This window comes from Octopus bimaculoides, chromosome 29, assembly GCF_046866305.1.
Source record: "Octopus bimaculoides isolate indiv1 chromosome 29, ASM4686630v1, whole genome shotgun sequence".
NCBI classification, from domain to species: Eukaryota; Metazoa; Mollusca; class Cephalopoda; order Octopoda; family Octopodidae; genus Octopus; species Octopus bimaculoides.
In genome coordinates, this window is record NC_142956.1 from 18032494 (window position 1) to 18052337 (window position 19844).

The 19844-nt window shown below is 40.0% G+C and overlaps 1 long non-coding RNA gene across 1 annotated transcript; it reads left to right on the top strand.

Moving 5' to 3' along the window:
* Nucleotides 1-680: 680 nt before the first annotated feature.
* LOC106873441 (uncharacterized) lies at nucleotides 681-7125 on the top strand. The gene is made up of 3 exons (XR_001409873.3): nucleotides 681-829; nucleotides 2224-2646; nucleotides 2790-7125. It is a non-coding gene; the product is annotated as an uncharacterized LOC106873441 (long non-coding RNA).
* Nucleotides 7126-19844: the final 12719 nt, after the last annotated feature.

The following is a 19844-nucleotide window of genomic DNA, read 5'->3' on the forward strand; positions in this document are numbered from 1 at the left end:
AAACATTAATTAACCAAATCGTTTAATGAAAGAAATCATCGTTATTATTGAACGTCCGTCGTTACGATCAGAGTTCAAATTCTGCTGAGGTCAACTTTACCTTTCAACTTTTCGGGTCGATAAATAAAGTACCAGTGAAACACTGGGTCGATGTAATAGACTAGTCCCCTCTGCCCAAATTTCAGGCTTTGTGCCTATAGTAAGAAAAGGATTACTATCATTATTATTAGTAGTAGTAAGGAAGCGTTCTGAGTGCAAATTCCTTTCGATCGACTAAATAAGTACCGTTAAGCCCTAGGAATCGATGTAATCGACTTGCCCCTAGCCCAAAATTTGACCGTCTTCGCCAAGGTCAGTTGTAGAAGTTTTTCCCCTTGGTAAGATTTATTTCCTCAATTATCCAATAGGAGGACAGTGATTAATAATAGCTTCTAACGAGAATAGTGATGAAGTGGGGTTTATTCGATACCCTCGTCCTCCGTTCTTGGCTGGTTCTCTATTTTATTGACCCCGAAGAAATGAAAAGAAGAACTGACCTCGGTGAGATTTGAGCTCAAAACGTAAAAAAACTGGAAGAAATACTGCGTAGCCTGAATAAATGCTGTTAATGTTGGTACAATGCCAGAAATTTCGTTTCGGTATTTAAAGCAAACCATTACATGTTTTAGTCATTCCTCTTTGCTTCAGTCTGGCTTTCGTCAGGGTACCTGCTACCTGTGGTAGCAGAATCTATTGTCAGAAATTAGCGACTTCTATGGTGAATTTCAGCGTTTGTATCAAGACTGCTGTGGAAAATGATTGTATCGAAGATAATGAGTCAGATGAAATTGTGAGTAAAGCAATAATTTTATTTATTTTTTTAAAGATCGTTTTCTCTTTCTACAAACCTCATAACAACTACAATGATGACCCAGTCAATATTCAAAATTTACATTTTACCCATCATAAATACTATTTTATTTATGAAAATTGATAGATCACTCCGTATTATGATCAACAACACATTCAAACAATAAATTTCCCTCTTCTCGCCACACGCTGTCGATGTAACTATTATATTATGATAAATTATGTGTATTTGAGTACCCTTCTACACGATCGCAGAAACACACACAAGAAAATCGGAAATTATCTAGTGTAGAAAAATGAAAAAAAATTCTTCGGATGTGTATATTTTTGGCTTTGTAGATTACGATTCTTAAGATCAAAGAAGAAAAAAAAGGTGAATGTGAGCTAAGATTCATTGTCTCTCAACCCTCCTTCGTTGCACTTTTTTTTTCCCCCTCGAAAATTCATGGCTTTCTTTTTGGTAAGTTGATCGCGCCATCTGCGTCCTAATTAAAAAATATATATAAACAGTTGTATCTCATTATACAATCAACTAAATTCTCTCTCCTTTTCAGTTCCCATGTGTTTGTGGCAGTAGCAACATAAACTGGCCTATCAACTTCTGAAAAAAATAAATCTGATTAAAAATTATGCAAATGCGGAATTTCAATTTTTCATTTCAGACACAATGGAATTGTTCCTCTGCCGGCTTTGTTTCTGCATAACTTCTTAAATATGCAGTATTTTTAAATAAAAATTTTAATGAAGCTTTCCATTTTTAAACGGCGGAGATGATAATTAGGGGTACGAAGTTGAATATTTTCTGCTGGATAAATCCGAATTCATTTTTCTCCGCAGGAATTTTTTGCATGCTGCCTTTATGAATGCTTATTCATTTTGCTGACGTGGGAACCACACGCACAGCTAACACAGCTTGCGTGCTTCACTCGTGTCTATCATCTGTCCATAGGAAATAGCTCTTTTACCAGGTAGCAGATGATGTGTCGAGAACGTCGGCGGCAAATGATTAATGTTAAGTTTCTGTGTTTTGCAAATGGCTAAAATGTGTCTTCCACGCTGTAATTGCTTTAGCTTCACCACAAGGTCTCATATCAAAATATATATATATATATATATATATATATATATATATGTGTGTCTGTGTTTGTCCCACCCCACCCCAACATCGCTTGACAACCGATGCTGGTGTGTTTATGTCCCCGTAACTTAGCGGTTCGGCAAAAGAGACCGATAGAATAAGTACTAGGCATCCAAAGAATAAGGCGGTGCTCCAGCATGGCCACAGTCAAATGACTGAAACAAGTAAAAGAGTAAAATAATAAAAGAGTTATGTCTTACATTTTTTTTTCTTTTTTTTTTTTACTATAACTTCAGATTATCTGGTGATATTGGCATCTATGGATGTTTTTACATCAGCAATACTTAAAATCTGTGAAAGACTAAAGAAAGACGCTACACAGAAAGCATATATAACAGTTTTGTGGTTTATAGCAACGTTTCTCTGCTTCACTGGTTTGGAATGTTTACAAGATGAATTTTGCCTTCTTGTTAAATTTGGATTGCAAAGGAGTTTGCAGAATCTTCAGACAGCAGTGAAGAAGAGAATTAATGGAAATATAGAAGTAGAAATATAAGTTTTTGTTACCAATCGGCTGCATGAAAAAACGAAAAGATAAACATCTGCATATTTTGGTGATAGAAGAATAAATACGGAAAATGAATTATGTGAAAGCAAGGTTGAATCTGAAACCCAATCTAAAAGGATTGATTCTTCTGCTGCTACAGAAGAAGGAACAGGTAAGATATCATACCATTGTGATATCTGTAAGAGGATATATTCTCAAAATGATAGCAGGAGAAAGATAATGCCTAGAGATTGTATTCTTGCATTTTTCAGTATTCTCTCTGTCTTACAATATTCTTGTTTTCTATCTTTTCAGATGATGTTGCCCTCTACTGATGGTGTCAGTTACTGTGGGAAACCTGCTTAACATCTTCTCATCCAAGACAGCATTTGCACCAATTCCACGAACTAATTAGGTGAAATGTTTCACAAATCACTTGGCTCAGTGGTACAGCATGCTTAATAGGAGTTCGAGAAGTATGGGTTTGATTCTCTGTTGCAGCTTGCTATGCAGTTTTTGCACTCAAGAAGACCTGTCCTCCACAGCAGAAGTGTTATGGCTGCATCACCTTGTGAAGAAGATTGGCCTGCAAGAGTCCTGTGCCAATACCACAGAAAATGCACTTGTATTGGTGTCATGTGAAATCACTCGTGCTGGTGGCACGTTGAAAGCACTCGGCACACTGTAAAGCGGTGTTGGGAAGAACATCCAGCTGTACAATCCAAGCCAAATCAAACTAGAACCTAATGCAGCTTCCCAGCTTCTTTGTTCTCGTCAAACCGTCCAACCCATACCAGCATGGAAAACAGGTGTGAACCCTTTAGTGTTCAGATTACTCTGTAAAATGTTCTGTTTATTTATTCATATCATTATCCCAAAGCTTTGAGGTCTGAATGATGTGATTGTTTATTTTCAGAATGTCAGTGTGGAGTAGGTTTGTGAGGAGCAAAACATGGCCAGTTTGAATGTAAAACAGGCAGAATATTTGAGCCACTCATATCTGGCCCAAATACTTTATCATTTCCATGTTCAAACTAGCCAGATTTCACTCTTTGTACATACCCTACAATGTCATTTTGAAAATATACAATCATGTCATTGAAATCTTAAAGCTACCAGATGATGCATGAATAATTAAAAGCAATGTGAATAAACAAGCATAACACTTTGACAATAATCTGAATGCTAAATGGTTAAAGAGTGTGATGAATAAGTTTATTTTCTGACAAAGTCACCTTCCGAAATTCAGTGTCTTGCCATGAATGAAAAGGCATAGGTTGTACAAAGCTAAAGATCTCTTGTATTTTTTTGTCTGTGGTTTCACAGTATCTCTGGCTTTCCACAAACTTGCTACATTTGCATAAGGATAATGGTTCTGTTAAATATCTTTGAATGTATGTTGTCCAATGGAAACTTTGCCTATTGCTAGCCTGCGCAATTAAATGTACTTTTTAAAATTTTTGTCTTCAAAGCACCAATAATAATTACCCTCCACATGTTGGTGAGTAATTAAGTTACCTTTTTGGGAGGATTATTTTACAACTGATATCACAGTGAAATGGATTCTTTCATTGTACGAATATATTTATGTGTTTTCAAGTGACCGGTTTCAGAAAATGATACGCCACAGATATCTCAGCAAAACGTATTTTTTCTTCTTCTCTATGCATACGTTTGTGAGATGTTATGGTACTGATCTGAACGATGTACCATAATTTTGACAGTAATATGGCTTCTCTTTGATTCGAGTGCATATATTTTTCAGTTAGGCATTCGTATTGAGAGTGATTTACCACAGATCAACAGACACCACAGTGATCTACTTTATCCCTTTATGAATACAATAGTGTCTAATGAGGTTATATTTTTGAGGAAATCTCTTCTTACTGAACCTTCTCTCAGTTCAATTTCCATAATTATTCTTCTCTCACCACAGTATACAGATGCTTATCGTTTCTTCATAGTTGATTCTTAAATATTTATACTTCCAATGTTACCGCTGTAAAGTGGTTGGCATCAGGCGGGGCATCCAGCTATAGAAACCAAACCAAATCAGACTGGAACCTAGTGCAGCTTGCTAACTCTGGTTGATCCATCCAACCCATGACAGCATGGAAAATGGACGTTAAAGGAGGATGATGATGTTAAGTTCTTGTCGGCTGTGGTCTTGTGATCTTTTTCAACATGTATAGCCATAGAAACTACTCTGTAATTTGTAATGCACATTTAATCTGCATACAAAGTCCATCTTGCTGACATTATATACATTAACAAATGTTGCTATTAGTCTCAGTCCAGAAAAGTTATCTTACAGTAATTCTACCACAGATTTATATCTCCGAGTTTGTGTCTGGTGTATATAAACGTTTTCCTTTCATTTTTGAAGCTTGATAAATATTGATGGTGTATTTGATGTGAATCTTATCAGATAATCTGAAATATTAAGCAGTGTTAGATACAGAGGTTTCATAAAATGTATACACATGCACTTGTATGCATTATACATACATAGAGTAAAGGGTGAAGACTCTTCAGTTATAAATGACCATGGGATTGCACCTCTGAGACAAAAGTCCATGCAAGGTTGCTTATGGGAGATCAGCAGTCGCCCATGCATACCAGCCTCGCTTCTCCATGCGACTGTTATTAATCCAAGAGAAAGGCAAAGGCTGATACAACTTGGCATCAGTGAAGTGGAAAAACACAAAATAAAGTGTCTTGCTCAAGAACACAACACACAGTATGGGCTGGGAATTGAACTCCCTATCTCATGCGCTAACCACTGAGCCATGCACCTTCACATGTACAAACAAAAAGTACATTAGGTGGTATCGAAAGGTTCCCAAACTAGTTATGTTTCATGGTACTTTGTTTATAGACCATCTATTTTTACCTAAATTGTAACATTATCTCCTTTGAAATAGTCACCTTGCACAGCAATACTCTGGTCCCAGAATTCTTACTACATTTGGAACTCAGCCTGGAAGTTATTTTCCTTAAGCGAGTTGAAGACCTAGATCTCAACAACTGTGTTAAAACGGCGACCTTTCTGCTGCATACTGATCTTGGGAAGGAGATGAAAGCTGGCAACTGCTAAATCTGGTGAATAGGGTGGGTGCGGAAACGATACCATGTTGGTTTTTGGCAAAAAAAAACTTACAAGTGAGGAGAGCTTGATGGCAGGATGTGTTGTCATGAAGAAACCAATTCTTCCTGTTCCATAGATCTGGTCACTTTTGCTGAATTTCGTCCCTCAAATGCTTCAAAACACCATAGTAGAACTCTTCGAGTGCTGGTCTAGCCTGGGGGACGCTCTTGATTGAGCTGTGGCTACTCAAAACATGGCGTACGACCCACATTGCCTTGATGCCGTAGGCTTGCCAAAGCATGCTCGATGTCTGCAGAGCAGGCTTCCCAATTATGGTAATATTTTTCCTTAGTCAGACCTCATTTTCAAGGTAGTGATGCTCACCTACATCCATCGCTTTATATCAGGAGAAGGAAACACAATCGCATATATTTATGTATAACTGACTTCTTTCAATTTTTGTCTACGAAATCCACTCACAATGCTTTGGTAGGACTTGGGCTATAGTAAAACATCGTTTGCCCATGGTGCCGGGCAGGAGAACTGAACACAAGCACCTCTGGTTTGGAAATAATAAACTATTTAACTATGAAGCTACACCTACCTGGAAATTACATTAACAGTACCTGTCTTTGGAATATACAGCCAATTCGGTTGACCGAATATTGAATCCTTGTTGTCAAAAGGTGGAAATCCGTCACCATTATAAACATAAGTTGATCAAGATCGAATTTTGATTGGCTGAAATATACTTGATTGTCTCCCTTCGCCTTCACTCTTAGGTTGCGTATTATTCCACAAACGTTTGCTGTCCTTACTTCCTTTCTTTCATTAACACGGTGGATTATTACCAACGGAATGGGAAAGATATAAACTATCATTCCCAATATCAGAGTGCGAGATCTCGGGGGGGGGGGGGATTGTTCTTTCACAAGAAAGCTACGATGAGCTTTATGTGTGAGGCTTTTTTTTTTTTAATGCTGATGTATAGTGTGAGGAACATAATTATTATTGGTTGTATTAGCAGACAGGGAAATAAAAAAAAACCAATTTAATTTCAGGGGCTGAGCAATAAGCAAACATATTAATGGACAATGTATTAAAAAAAATATAATTTTTGAGCACAACAATTGCAAATATAACGAGTGCTTTGAAAACTGTAGATATGATGAGGCAGGCATAAAAATCCAAGTAACCCTTTCTGCCGAATCATTTAGTTCTGTACAACTTATTATATATATATATATTCTCATCATCATCATCATTTAACATCTGCTTTCCATGCTGGCATGGGTTAGACGGTTTGATAGGAACTTGTAAGCCTGAGAGCTTGAACTAGATTCCAGCTTGATTTGTCATAGTTTCTAGGGCTGGATGCCCTTCCTGAAGCCGACCACCCCGAGAGTATAATGAGTGCTTTTTTACATGCCACCAGCATGGGTGCTGTTTATATGAAACCAATAACAGCCACAATTGCCCACCTCCCCGCCCATCATTAATTTTCTTTTAACCCTTTATTCTCTTTTTAATACTGTGAAATTTAATAAATCTAATTTACTCCTTGATGATTCTCCTGTTGTTTCTTGTATGTCACATTGTCTTACCAATTCCTGAAATTAAGAGTTGATTACTGTAGGATTAACACCTTTTAGGCGCAGGAGTGGCTATGTGGTAAGTAGCTTACCAACCACATGGTTCCGGTTTCAGTCCCACTGCGTGGCACCTTCGGCAAGTGTCTTATACTATAGCCTCGGGCCGACCAGAGCCTTGTGAGTGGATTTCGTAGTTGGAAACTGAACGAAGCCCGTCATGTATATGCATGTGTTTGTCCCCCTAGCATTGCTTGACAACCGATGCTAGTGTGTTTATGTCTCCATCACTTAACGGTTCAGCAAAAGAACCGATAGAATAAGTACTGGGCTTACAAAGAATAAGTCCCGGGTTTGATTTGCTCGACTAAAAGGCGGTGCTCCAGCATGGCCGCAGTCAAATGACGGAGAACAGTAAAAGAGCTGCACATTTCAAACTGACCTTCACTAACTGTTGAACCCTTTTGATATTATTCCCTCAACACATATATGGTTACGCGTGTTTATTGATTTAAAAATTGTTAGAATCAGAGGCAAGAACAAGAACAGGCACGGACACACAGACGCAGAAGCAACAGTAAGCGCGCGCATAGACGCAGATGCAACGACAAGCACGCACGCGCACACAGACACGGAGACAAGAACAAGAACGCACGCGCACACAGAGGCAAAAACAGGAACGGACACACAGACACAGAGGCAAGAACAACCACGCACGGACACACAGACCCTGATGCAACAACAAGCACGCACGCGCACACAGACACAGAGGCAAAAAGTGGAACGGACACACAGACACAGAGGCTAGATTAAGCACACACGCACACGCACACGCAGACACAGATGCAAGAACAAGCACGCACACAGACACATAAGCAAAGAACGGTACGGACACACAGACACAGAGGCAAAAAGCAGCACGGACGCAGAGGCTAGATTGAGCACACACGCACACGCAGACACAGAGGCAAGAACAAGCACGCACACAGACACAGAGGCAAAAAGCGGCACGGACACACAGACACAGAGACAACAACAAGCGAACACACACGCACAGACAAGAACGGCTGTGACGGAGCTCACGAAGACATCCGAAGTGAATTGTCGAGTTGTCACGGAAACAAGCGACTTTTTGTTTTGGCTTCGTCGAGCCGAAACGAATGAAGGCCGCGTTAATTATATCAGAATTAATTAAAATTTATTATAAAATTAGTTTAAATAGGTTTGTTTTCAAAACCGGAAGTAAACAAAGTGGATCCTTCTGAATTGATGGGCAACACTTTTCATTTATGTTTTATGTCGTGTTTTTGGTACCGAAACACTTTCAAACTTCGTATACTTGTATATTTTGTGTTATAGAACAGATAAAAATTTGGTGATCTTTCGATACTAAGCCTTTTTATATTTTGTCAGCGTTAAAAGAAAAAAAGCAAACATAAACACACACTCTCTCTCTATCTATCTATCTCTCTTTCCCACTCCATTTAAACCACCTGTCAGTTATCTCCCGGATTCTCTCTCTATATCTATTTATCTCTCTCTTTCTATCTCTTTCTATATATGCATATATCCATACATATATGTACATACCTACATCTATATGTATACATACATGCATATATGGGTACAGGGCATCACAAAAAAAACGTTAAACTATATATATATGTACATACCCACACGTATATATACACACCAAGCTTTATCTATATCATAACCCCCCCATCTCCCTGTCTCTATATATATATGTATACGTACATACATATAGAAGAGATAGATAGATAGAGAGAGAGAAAGAGAGAGTGTGTTTATGTTTGCTTTTTTCTTTTTCTTTATATTATATATATATATATTTATATTATATATATATATATATATATATGCTGGCATGGGTTAGACGGTTTGATAGGAACTTGTAAGCCTGAGAGCTTGAACTAGATTCCAGCTTGATTTGGCATAGTTTCTAGGGCTGGATGCCCTTCCTGAAGCCGACCACCCCGAGAGTATAATGAGTGCTTTTTTACATGCCACCAGCATGGGTGCTGTTTATATGAAACCATTAACAGCCACAATTGCCCACCTCCCCGCCCATCATTAATTTTCTTTTAACCCTTTATTCTCTTTTTAATACTGTGAAATTTAATGAATCTAATTTACTCCTTGATGATTCTCCTGTTGTTTCTTGTATGTCACATTGTCTTACCAATTCCTGAAATTAAGAGTTGATTACTGTAGGATTAACACCTTTTAGGCGCAGGAGTGGCTATGTGGTAAGTAGCTTACCAACCACATGGTTCCGGGTTCAGTCCCACTGCGTGGCACCTTGGGCAAGTGTCTTATACTATAGCCTCGGGCCGACCAGAGCCTTGTGAGTGGATTTGGTAGATGGAAACTGAACGAAGCCCGTCGTATATATGTATATGCATGTGTTTGTCCCCCTAGCATTGCTTGACAACCGATGCTAGTGTGTTTATGTCTCCATCACTTAACGGTTCAGCAAAAGAACCGATAGAATAAGTACTGGGCTTACAAAGAATAAGTCCCGGGTTTGATTTGCTCGACTAAAAGGCGGTGCTCCAGCATGGCCGCAGTCAAATGACGGAGAACAGTAAAAGAGCTGCACATTTCAAACTGACCTTCACTAACTGTTGAACCCTTTTGATATTATTCCCTCAACACATATATGGTTACGCGTGTTTATTGATTTAAAAATTGTTAGAATCAGAGGCAAGAACAAGAACAGGCACGGACACACAGACGCAGAAGCAACAGTAAGCGCGCGCATAGACGCAGATGCAACGACAAGCACGCACGCGCACACAGACACGGAGACAGGAACAAGAACGCACGCGCACACAGAGGCAAAAACGGGAACGGACACACAGACACAGAGGCAAGAACAACCACGCACGGACACACAGACACTGATGCAACAACAAGCACGCACGCGCACACAGACACAGAGGCAAAAAGTGGAACGGACACACAGACACAGAGGCTAGATTAAGCACACACGCACACGCAGACACAGATGCAAGAACAAGCACGCACACAGACACATAAGCAAAGAGCGGTACGGACACACAGACACAGAGGCAAAAAGCAGCACGGACGCAGAGGCTAGATTGAGCACACACGCACACGCAGACACAGAGGCGAGAACAAGCACGCACACAGACACAGAGGCAAAAAGCGGCACGGACACACAGACACAGAGACAACAACAAGCGAACACACACGCACAGACAAGAACGGCTGTGACGGAGCTCACGAAGACATCCGAAGTGAATTGTCGAGTTGTCACGGAAACAAGCGACTTTTTGTTTTGGCTTCGTCGAGCCGAAACGAATGAAGGCCGCGTTAATTATATCAGAATTAATTAAAATTTATTATAAAATTAGTTTAAATAGGTTTGTTTTCAAAACCGGAAGTAAACAAAGTGGATCCTTCTGAATTGATGGGCAACACTTTTCATTTATGTTTTATGTCGTGTTTTTGGTACCGAAACACTTTCAAACTTCGTATACTTGTATATTTTGTGTTATAGAACAGATAAAAATTTGGTGATCTTTCGATACTAAGCCTTTTTATATTTTGTCAGTGTTAAAAGAAAAAAAGCAAACATAAACACACACTCTCTCTCTATCTATCTATCTCTCTTTCCCACTCCATTTAAACCACCTGTCAGTTATCTCCCGGATTCTCTCTCTATATCTATTTATCTCTCTCTTTCTATCTCTTTCTATATATGCATATATCCATACATATATGTACATACCTACATCTATATGTATATATACATGCATGTATGGGTACAGGGCATCACAAAAAAAAAACGTTAAACTATATATATATGTACATACCCACACATATATATACACACCAAGCTTTATCTATATCATAACCCCCCCCCCCCCATCTCCCTGTCTCTATATATATATGTATACGTACATACATATAGAAGAGATAGATAGAGAGAGAGAGAAAGAGAGAGTGTGTTTATGTTTGCTTTTTTCTTTTTCTTTGTCTCCATCACTTAACGGTTCAGCAAAAGAACCGATAGAATAAGTACTGGGCTTACAAAGAATAAGTCCCGGGTTTGATTTGCTCGACTAAAAGGCGGTGCTTCAGCATGGCCGCAGTCAAATGACGGAGAACAGTAAAAGAGCTGCACATTTCAAACTGACCTTCACTAACTGTTGAACCCTTTTGATATTATTCCCTCAACACATATATGGTTACGCGTGTTTATTGATTTAAAAATTGTTAGAATCAGAGGCAAGAACAAGAACAGGCACGGACACACAGACACAGAGGCAAGAACAACCACGCACGGACACACAGAGACTGATGCAACAACAATCACGCACGCGCACACATATAGAAGAGATAGATAGATAGAGAGAGAAAGAGAGAGTGTGTTTATGTTTGCTTTTTTCTTTTTCTTTATATTATATATATATATATATATATATATATATATATATATTGTATATATATATATATATATATATATATATATATATATTGTCATCATCATCATCATTTAACATCTGCTTTCCATGCTGGCATGGGTTAGACGGTTTGATAGGAACTTGTAAGCCTGAGAGCTTGAACTAGATTCCAGCTTGATTTGGCATAGTTTCTAGGGCTGGATGCCCTTCCTGAAGCCGACCACCCCGAGAGTATAATGAGTGCTTTTTTACATGCCACCAGCATGGGTGCTGTTTATATGAAACCAATAACAGCCACAATTGCCCACCTCCCCGCCCATCATTAATTTTCTTTTAACCCTTTATTCTCTTTTTAATACTGTGAAATTTAATGAATCTAATTTACTCCTTGATGATTCTCCTGTTGTTTCTTGTATGTCACATTGTCTTACCAATTCCTGAAATTAAGAGTTGATTACTGTAGGATTAACACCTTATAGGCGCAGGAGTGGCTATGTGGTAAGTAGCTTACCAACCACATGGTTCCGGGTTCAGTCCCACTGCGTGGCACCTTGGGCTTATACTATAGCCTCGGGCCGACCAGAGCCTTGTGAGTGGATTTGGTAGATGGAAACTGAACGAAGCCCGTCGTATATATGTATATGCATGTGTTTGTCCCCCTAGCATTGCTTAACAACCGATGCTAGTGTGTTTATGTCTCCATCATTAGCGGTTCAGCAAAAGAAACCGACAGGCTCGACTAAAAGGCGATGCTCCAGCATGGCCGCAGTCAAATGACTGAAACCAGTAAAAGAGCTGCACATTTCAAACTGACCTTCACTAACTGTTGAACCCTTTTGATATTATTCCCTCAACACATATATGGTTACGCGTGTTTATTGATTTAAAAATTGTTAGAATCAGAGGCAAGAACAAGAACAGGCACGGACACACAGACGCAGAAGCAACGGTAAGCGCGCGCATAGACGCAGGTGCAACGACAAGCACGCACGCGCACACAGACACGGAGGCAAGTACAAGTACGCACGCGCACACAAACGCAAAAACAGGAACGGACACACAGACACAAAGGCAAGAACAACCACGCACGGACACACAGAAACTGATGCAACAACAAACACGCACGCGCACACAGACACAGAGGCTAGATTAAGCACACACGCACACGCAGACACAGATGCAAGAACAAGCACGCACACAGACACAGAGCCAAAGAGCGGTACGGACACACAGACACAGAGGCAAGAAGCCGCACGGACACAGAGGCTAGATTAAGCACACACGCACACGCAGACACAGAGGCAAGAACAAGCACGCACACAGACACAGAGGCAAAGAGCGGTACGGACACACAGACACAGAGGCAAGAAGCCGCACGGACACAGAGGCTAGATTAAGCACACACGCACACGCAGACACAGAGGCAAGAACAAGCACGCACACAGACACAGAGGCAAAAAGCGGCACGGACACACAGACACAGAGACAACAACAAGCGAACACACACGCACAGACAAGAACGGCTGTGACGGAGCTCACGAAGATATCCGAAGTGAATTGTCGAGTTGTCACGGAAACAAGCGACTTTTTGTTTTGGCTTCGTCGAGCCGAAACGAATGAAGGCCGCGTTAATTATATCAGAATTAATTAAAATTTATTATAAAATTAGTTTAAATAGGTTTGTTTTCAAAACCGGAAGTAAACAAAGTGGATCCTTCTGAATTGATGGGCAACACTTTTCATTTATGTTTTATGCCGTGTTTTTGGTACCGAAACACTTTCAAACTTCGTATACTTGTATATTTTGTGTTATAGAACAGATAAAAATTTGGTGATCTTTCGATACTAAGCCTTTTTATATTTTGTCAGCGTTAAAAGAAAAAAAGCAAACATAAACACACACTCTCTCTCTATCTATCTATCTCTCTTTCCCACTCCATTTAAAACACCTGTCAGTTATCTCTCGGCTTCTCTCTCTATATCTATTTATCTCTCTCTTTCTATCTCTTTCTATATATGCATATATCCATACATATATGTACATACCTACATCTATATGTATACATACATGCATATATGGGTACAGGGCATCACAAAAAAAAAACGTTAAACTATATATATATGTACATACCCACACATATATATACACACCAAGCTTTATCTATATCATAACCCCCCCCATCTCCCTGTCTCTATATATATATGTATACGTACATACATATAGAAGAGATAGATAGATAGAGAGAGAAAGAGAGAGTGTGTTTATGTTTGCTTTTTTCTTTTTCTTTGTCTCCATCACTTAACGGTTCAGCAAAAGAACCGATAGAATAAGTACTGGGCTTACAAAGAATAAGTCCCGGGTTTGATTTGCTCGACTAAAAGGCGGTGCTTCAGCATGGCCGCAGTCAAATGACGGAGAACAGTAAAAGAGCTGCACATTTCAAACTGACCTTCACTAACTGTTGAACCCTTTTGATATTATTCCCTCAACACATATATGGTTACGCGTGTTTATTGATTTAAAAATTGTTAGAATCAGAGGCAAGAACAAGAACAGGCACGGACACACAGACACAGAGGCAAGAACAACCACGCACGGACACACAGAGACTGATGCAACAACAATCACGCACGCGCACACATATAGAAGAGATAGATAGATAGAGAGAGAAAGAGAGAGTGTGTTTATGTTTGCTTTTTTCTTTTTCTTTATATTATATATATATATATATATATATATATATATATATATATATATATATTGTATATATATATATATATATATATATATATATATATATTGTCATCATCATCATCATTTAACATCTGCTTTCCATGCTGGCATGGGTTAGACGGTTTGATAGGAACTTGTAAGCCTGAGAGCTTGAACTAGATTCCAGCTTGATTTGGCATAGTTTCTAGGGCTGGATGCCCTTCCTGAAGCCGACCACCCCGAGAGTATAATGAGTGCTTTTTTACATGCCACCAGCATGGGTGCTGTTTATATGAAACCAATAACAGCCACAATTGCCCACCTCCCCGCCCATCATTAATTTTCTTTTAACCCTTTATTCTCTTTTTAATACTGTGAAATTTAATGAATCTAATTTACTCCTTGATGATTCTCCTGTTGTTTCTTGTATGTCACATTGTCTTACCAATTCCTGAAATTAAGAGTTGATTACTGTAGGATTAACACCTTATAGGCGCAGGAGTGGCTATGTGGTAAGTAGCTTACCAACCACATGGTTCCGGGTTCAGTCCCACTGCGTGGCACCTTGGGCTTATACTATAGCCTCGGGCCGACCAGAGCCTTGTGAGTGGATTTGGTAGATGGAAACTGAACGAAGCCCGTCGTATATATGTATATGCATGTGTTTGTCCCCCTAGCATTGCTTAACAACCGATGCTAGTGTGTTTATGTCTCCATCATTAGCGGTTCAGCAAAAGAAACCGACAGGCTCGACTAAAAGGCGATGCTCCAGCATGGCCGCAGTCAAATGACTGAAACCAGTAAAAGAGCTGCACATTTCAAACTGACCTTCACTAACTGTTGAACCCTTTTGATATTATTCCCTCAACACATATATGGTTACGCGTGTTTATTGATTTAAAAATTGTTAGAATCAGAGGCAAGAACAAGAACAGGCACGGACACACAGACGCAGAAGCAACGGTAAGCGCGCGCATAGACGCAGGTGCAACGACAAGCACGCACGCGCACACAGACACGGAGGCAAGTACAAGTACGCACGCGCACACAAACGCAAAAACAGGAACGGACACACAGACACAAAGGCAAGAACAACCACGCACGGACACACAGAAACTGATGCAACAACAAACACGCACGCGCACACAGACACAGAGGCTAGATTAAGCACACACGCACACGCAGACACAGATGCAAGAACAAGCACGCACACAGACACAGAGCCAAAGAGCGGTACGGACACACAGACACAGAGGCAAGAAGCCGCACGGACACAGAGGCTAGATTAAGCACACACGCACACGCAGACACAGAGGCAAGAACAAGCACGCACACAGACACAGAGGCAAAGAGCGGTACGGACACACAGACACAGAGGCAAGAAGCCGCACGGACACAGAGGCTAGATTAAGCACACACGCACACGCAGACACAGAGGCAAGAACAAGCACGCACACAGACACAGAGGCAAAAAGCGGCACGGACACACAGACACAGAGACAACAACAAGCGAACACACACGCACAGACAAGAACGGCTGTGACGGAGCTCACGAAGATATCCGAAGTGAATTGTCGAGTTGTCACGGAAACAAGCGACTTTTTGTTTTGGCTTCGTCGAGCCGAAACGAATGAAGGCCGCGTTAATTATATCAGAATTAATTAAAATTTATTATAAAATTAGTTTAAATAGGTTTGTTTTCAAAACCGGAAGTAAACAAAGTGGATCCTTCTGAATTGATGGGCAACACTTTTCATTTATGTTTTATGCCGTGTTTTTGGTACCGAAACACTTTCAAACTTCGTATACTTGTATATTTTGTGTTATAGAACAGATAAAAATTTGGTGATCTTTCGATACTAAGCCTTTTTATATTTTGTCAGCGTTAAAAGAAAAAAAGCAAACATAAACACACACTCTCTCTCTATCTATCTATCTCTCTTTCCCACTCCATTTAAAACACCTGTCAGTTATCTCTCGGCTTCTCTCTCTATATCTATTTATCTCTCTCTTTCTATCTCTTTCTATATATGCATATATCCATACATATATGTACATACCTACATCTATATGTATACATACATGCATATATGGGTACAGGGCATCACAAAAAAAAAACGTTAAACTATATATATATGTACATACCCACACATATATATACACACCAAGCTTTATCTATATCATAACCCCCCCCATCTCCCTGTCTCTATATATATATGTATACGTACATACATATAGAAGAGATAGATAGATAGAGAGAGAAAGAGAGAGTGTGTTTATGTTTGCTTTTTTCTTTTTCTTTGTCTCCATCACTTAACGGTTCAGCAAAAGAACCGATAGAATAAGTACTGGGCTTACAAAGAATAAGTCCCGGGTTTGATTTGCTCGACTAAAAGGCGGTGCTTCAGCATGGCCGCAGTCAAATGACGGAGAACAGTAAAAGAGCTGCACATTTCAAACTGACCTTCACTAACTGTTGAACCCTTTTGATATTATTCCCTCAACACATATATGGTTACGCGTGTTTATTGATTTAAAAATTGTTAGAATCAGAGGCAAGAACAAGAACAGGCACGGACACACAGACACAGAGGCAAGAACAACCACGCACGGACACACAGAGACTGATGCAACAACAATCACGCACGCGCACACATATAGAAGAGATAGATAGATAGAGAGAGAAAGAGAGAGTGTGTTTATGTTTGCTTTTTTCTTTTTCTTTATATTATATATATATATATATATATATATATATATATATATATATATATATTGTATATATATATATATATATATATATATATATATATATTGTCATCATCATCATCATTTAACATCTGCTTTCCATGCTGGCATGGGTTAGACGGTTTGATAGGAACTTGTAAGCCTGAGAGCTTGAACTAGATTCCAGCTTGATTTGGCATAGTTTCTAGGGCTGGATGCCCTTCCTGAAGCCGACCACCCCGAGAGTATAATGAGTGCTTTTTTACATGCCACCAGCATGGGTGCTGTTTATATGAAACCAATAACAGCCACAATTGCCCACCTCCCCGCCCATCATTAATTTTCTTTTAACCCTTTATTCTCTTTTTAATACTGTGAAATTTAATGAATCTAATTTACTCCTTGATGATTCTCCTGTTGTTTCTTGTATGTCACATTGTCTTACCAATTCCTGAAATTAAGAGTTGATTACTGTAGGATTAACACCTTATAGGCGCAGGAGTGGCTATGTGGTAAGTAGCTTACCAACCACATGGTTCCGGGTTCAGTCCCACTGCGTGGCACCTTGGGCTTATACTATAGCCTCGGGCCGACCAGAGCCTTGTGAGTGGATTTGGTAGATGGAAACTGAACGAAGCCCGTCGTATATATGTATATGCATGTGTTTGTCCCCCTAGCATTGCTTAACAACCGATGCTAGTGTGTTTATGTCTCCATCATTAGCGGTTCAGCAAAAGAAACCGACAGGCTCGACTAAAAGGCGATGCTCCAGCATGGCCGCAGTCAAATGACTGAAACCAGTAAAAGAGCTGCACATTTCAAACTGACCTTCACTAACTGTTGAACCCTTTTGATATTATTCCCTCAACACATATATGGTTACGCGTGTTTATTGATTTAAAAATTGTTAGAATCAGAGGCAAGAACAAGAACAGGCACGGACACACAGACGCAGAAGCAACGGTAAGCGCGCGCATAGACGCAGGTGCAACGACAAGCACGCACGCGCACACAGACACGGAGGCAAGTACAAGTACGCACGCGCACACAAACGCAAAAACAGGAACGGACACACAGACACAAAGGCAAGAACAACCACGCACGGACACACAGAAACTGATGCAACAACAAACACGCACGCGCACACAGACACAGAGGCTAGATTAAGCACACACGCACACGCAGACACAGATGCAAGAACAAGCACGCACACAGACACAGAGCCAAAGAGCGGTACGGACACACAGACACAGAGGCAAGAAGCCGCACGGACACAGAGGCTAGATTAAGCACACACGCACACGCAGACACAGAGGCAAGAACAAGCACGCACACAGACACAGAGGCAAAGAGCGGTACGGACACAGACACAGAGGCAAGAAGCCGCACGGACACAGAGGCTAGATTAAGCACACACGCACACGCAGACACAGAGGCAAGAACAAGCACGCACACAGACACAGAGGCAAAAAGCGGCACGGACACACAGACACAGAGACAACAACAAGCGAACACACACGCACAGACAAGAACGGCTGTGACGGAGCTCACGAAGATATCCGAAGTGAATTGTCGAGTTGTCACGGAAACAAGCGACTTTTTGTTTTGGCTTCGTCGAGCCGAAACGAATGAAGGCCGCGTTAATTATATCAGAATTAATTAAAATTTATTATAAAATTAGTTTAAATAGGTTTGTTTTCAAAACCGGAAGTAAACAAAGTGGATCCTTCTGAATTGATGGGCAACACTTTTCATTTATGTTTTATGCCGTGTTTTTGGTACCGAAACACTTTCAAACTTCGTATACTTGTATATTTTGTGTTATAGAACAGATAAAAATTTGGTGATCTTTCGATACTAAGCCTTTTTATATTTTGTCAGCGTTAAAAGAAAAAAAGCAAACATAAACACACACTCTCTCTCTATCTATCTATCTCTCTTTCCCACTCCATTTAAAACACCTGTCAGTTATCTCTCGGCTTCTCTCTCTATATCTATTTATCTCTCTCTTTCTATCTCTTTCTATATATGCATATATCCATACATATATGTACATACCTACATCTATATGTATACATACATGCATATATGGGTACAGGGCATCACAAAAAAAAAACGTTAAACTATATATATATGTACATACCCACACATATATATACACACCAAGCTTTATCTATATCATAACCCCCCCCCCCCCATCTCCCTGTCTCTATATATATATGTATACGTACATACATATAGAAGAGATAGATAGATAGAGAGAGAAAGAGAGAGTGTGTTTATGTTTGCTTTTTTCTTTTTCTTTGTCTCCATCACTTAACGGTTCAGCAAAAGAACCGATAGAATAAGTACTGGGCTTACAAAGAATAAGTCCCGGGTTTGATTTGCTCGACTAAAAGGCGGTGCTTTAGCATGGCCGCAGTCAAATGACGGAGAACAGTAAAAGAGCTGCACATTTCAAACTGACCTTCACTAACTGTTGAACCCTTTTGATATTATTCCCTCAACACATATATGGTTACGCGTGTTTATTGATTTAAAAATTGTTAGAATCAGAGGCAAGAACAAGAACAGGCACGGACACACAGACGCAGAAGCAACGGTAAGCGCGCATAGACGCAGGTGCAACGACAAGCACGCACGCGCACACAGACACGGAGGCAAGAACAAGTACGCACGCGCACACAAACGCAAAAACAGGAACGGACACACAGACACAAAGGCAAGAACAACCACGCACGGACACACAGAGACTGATGCAACAACAAACACGCACGCGCACACAGACACAGAGGCTAGATT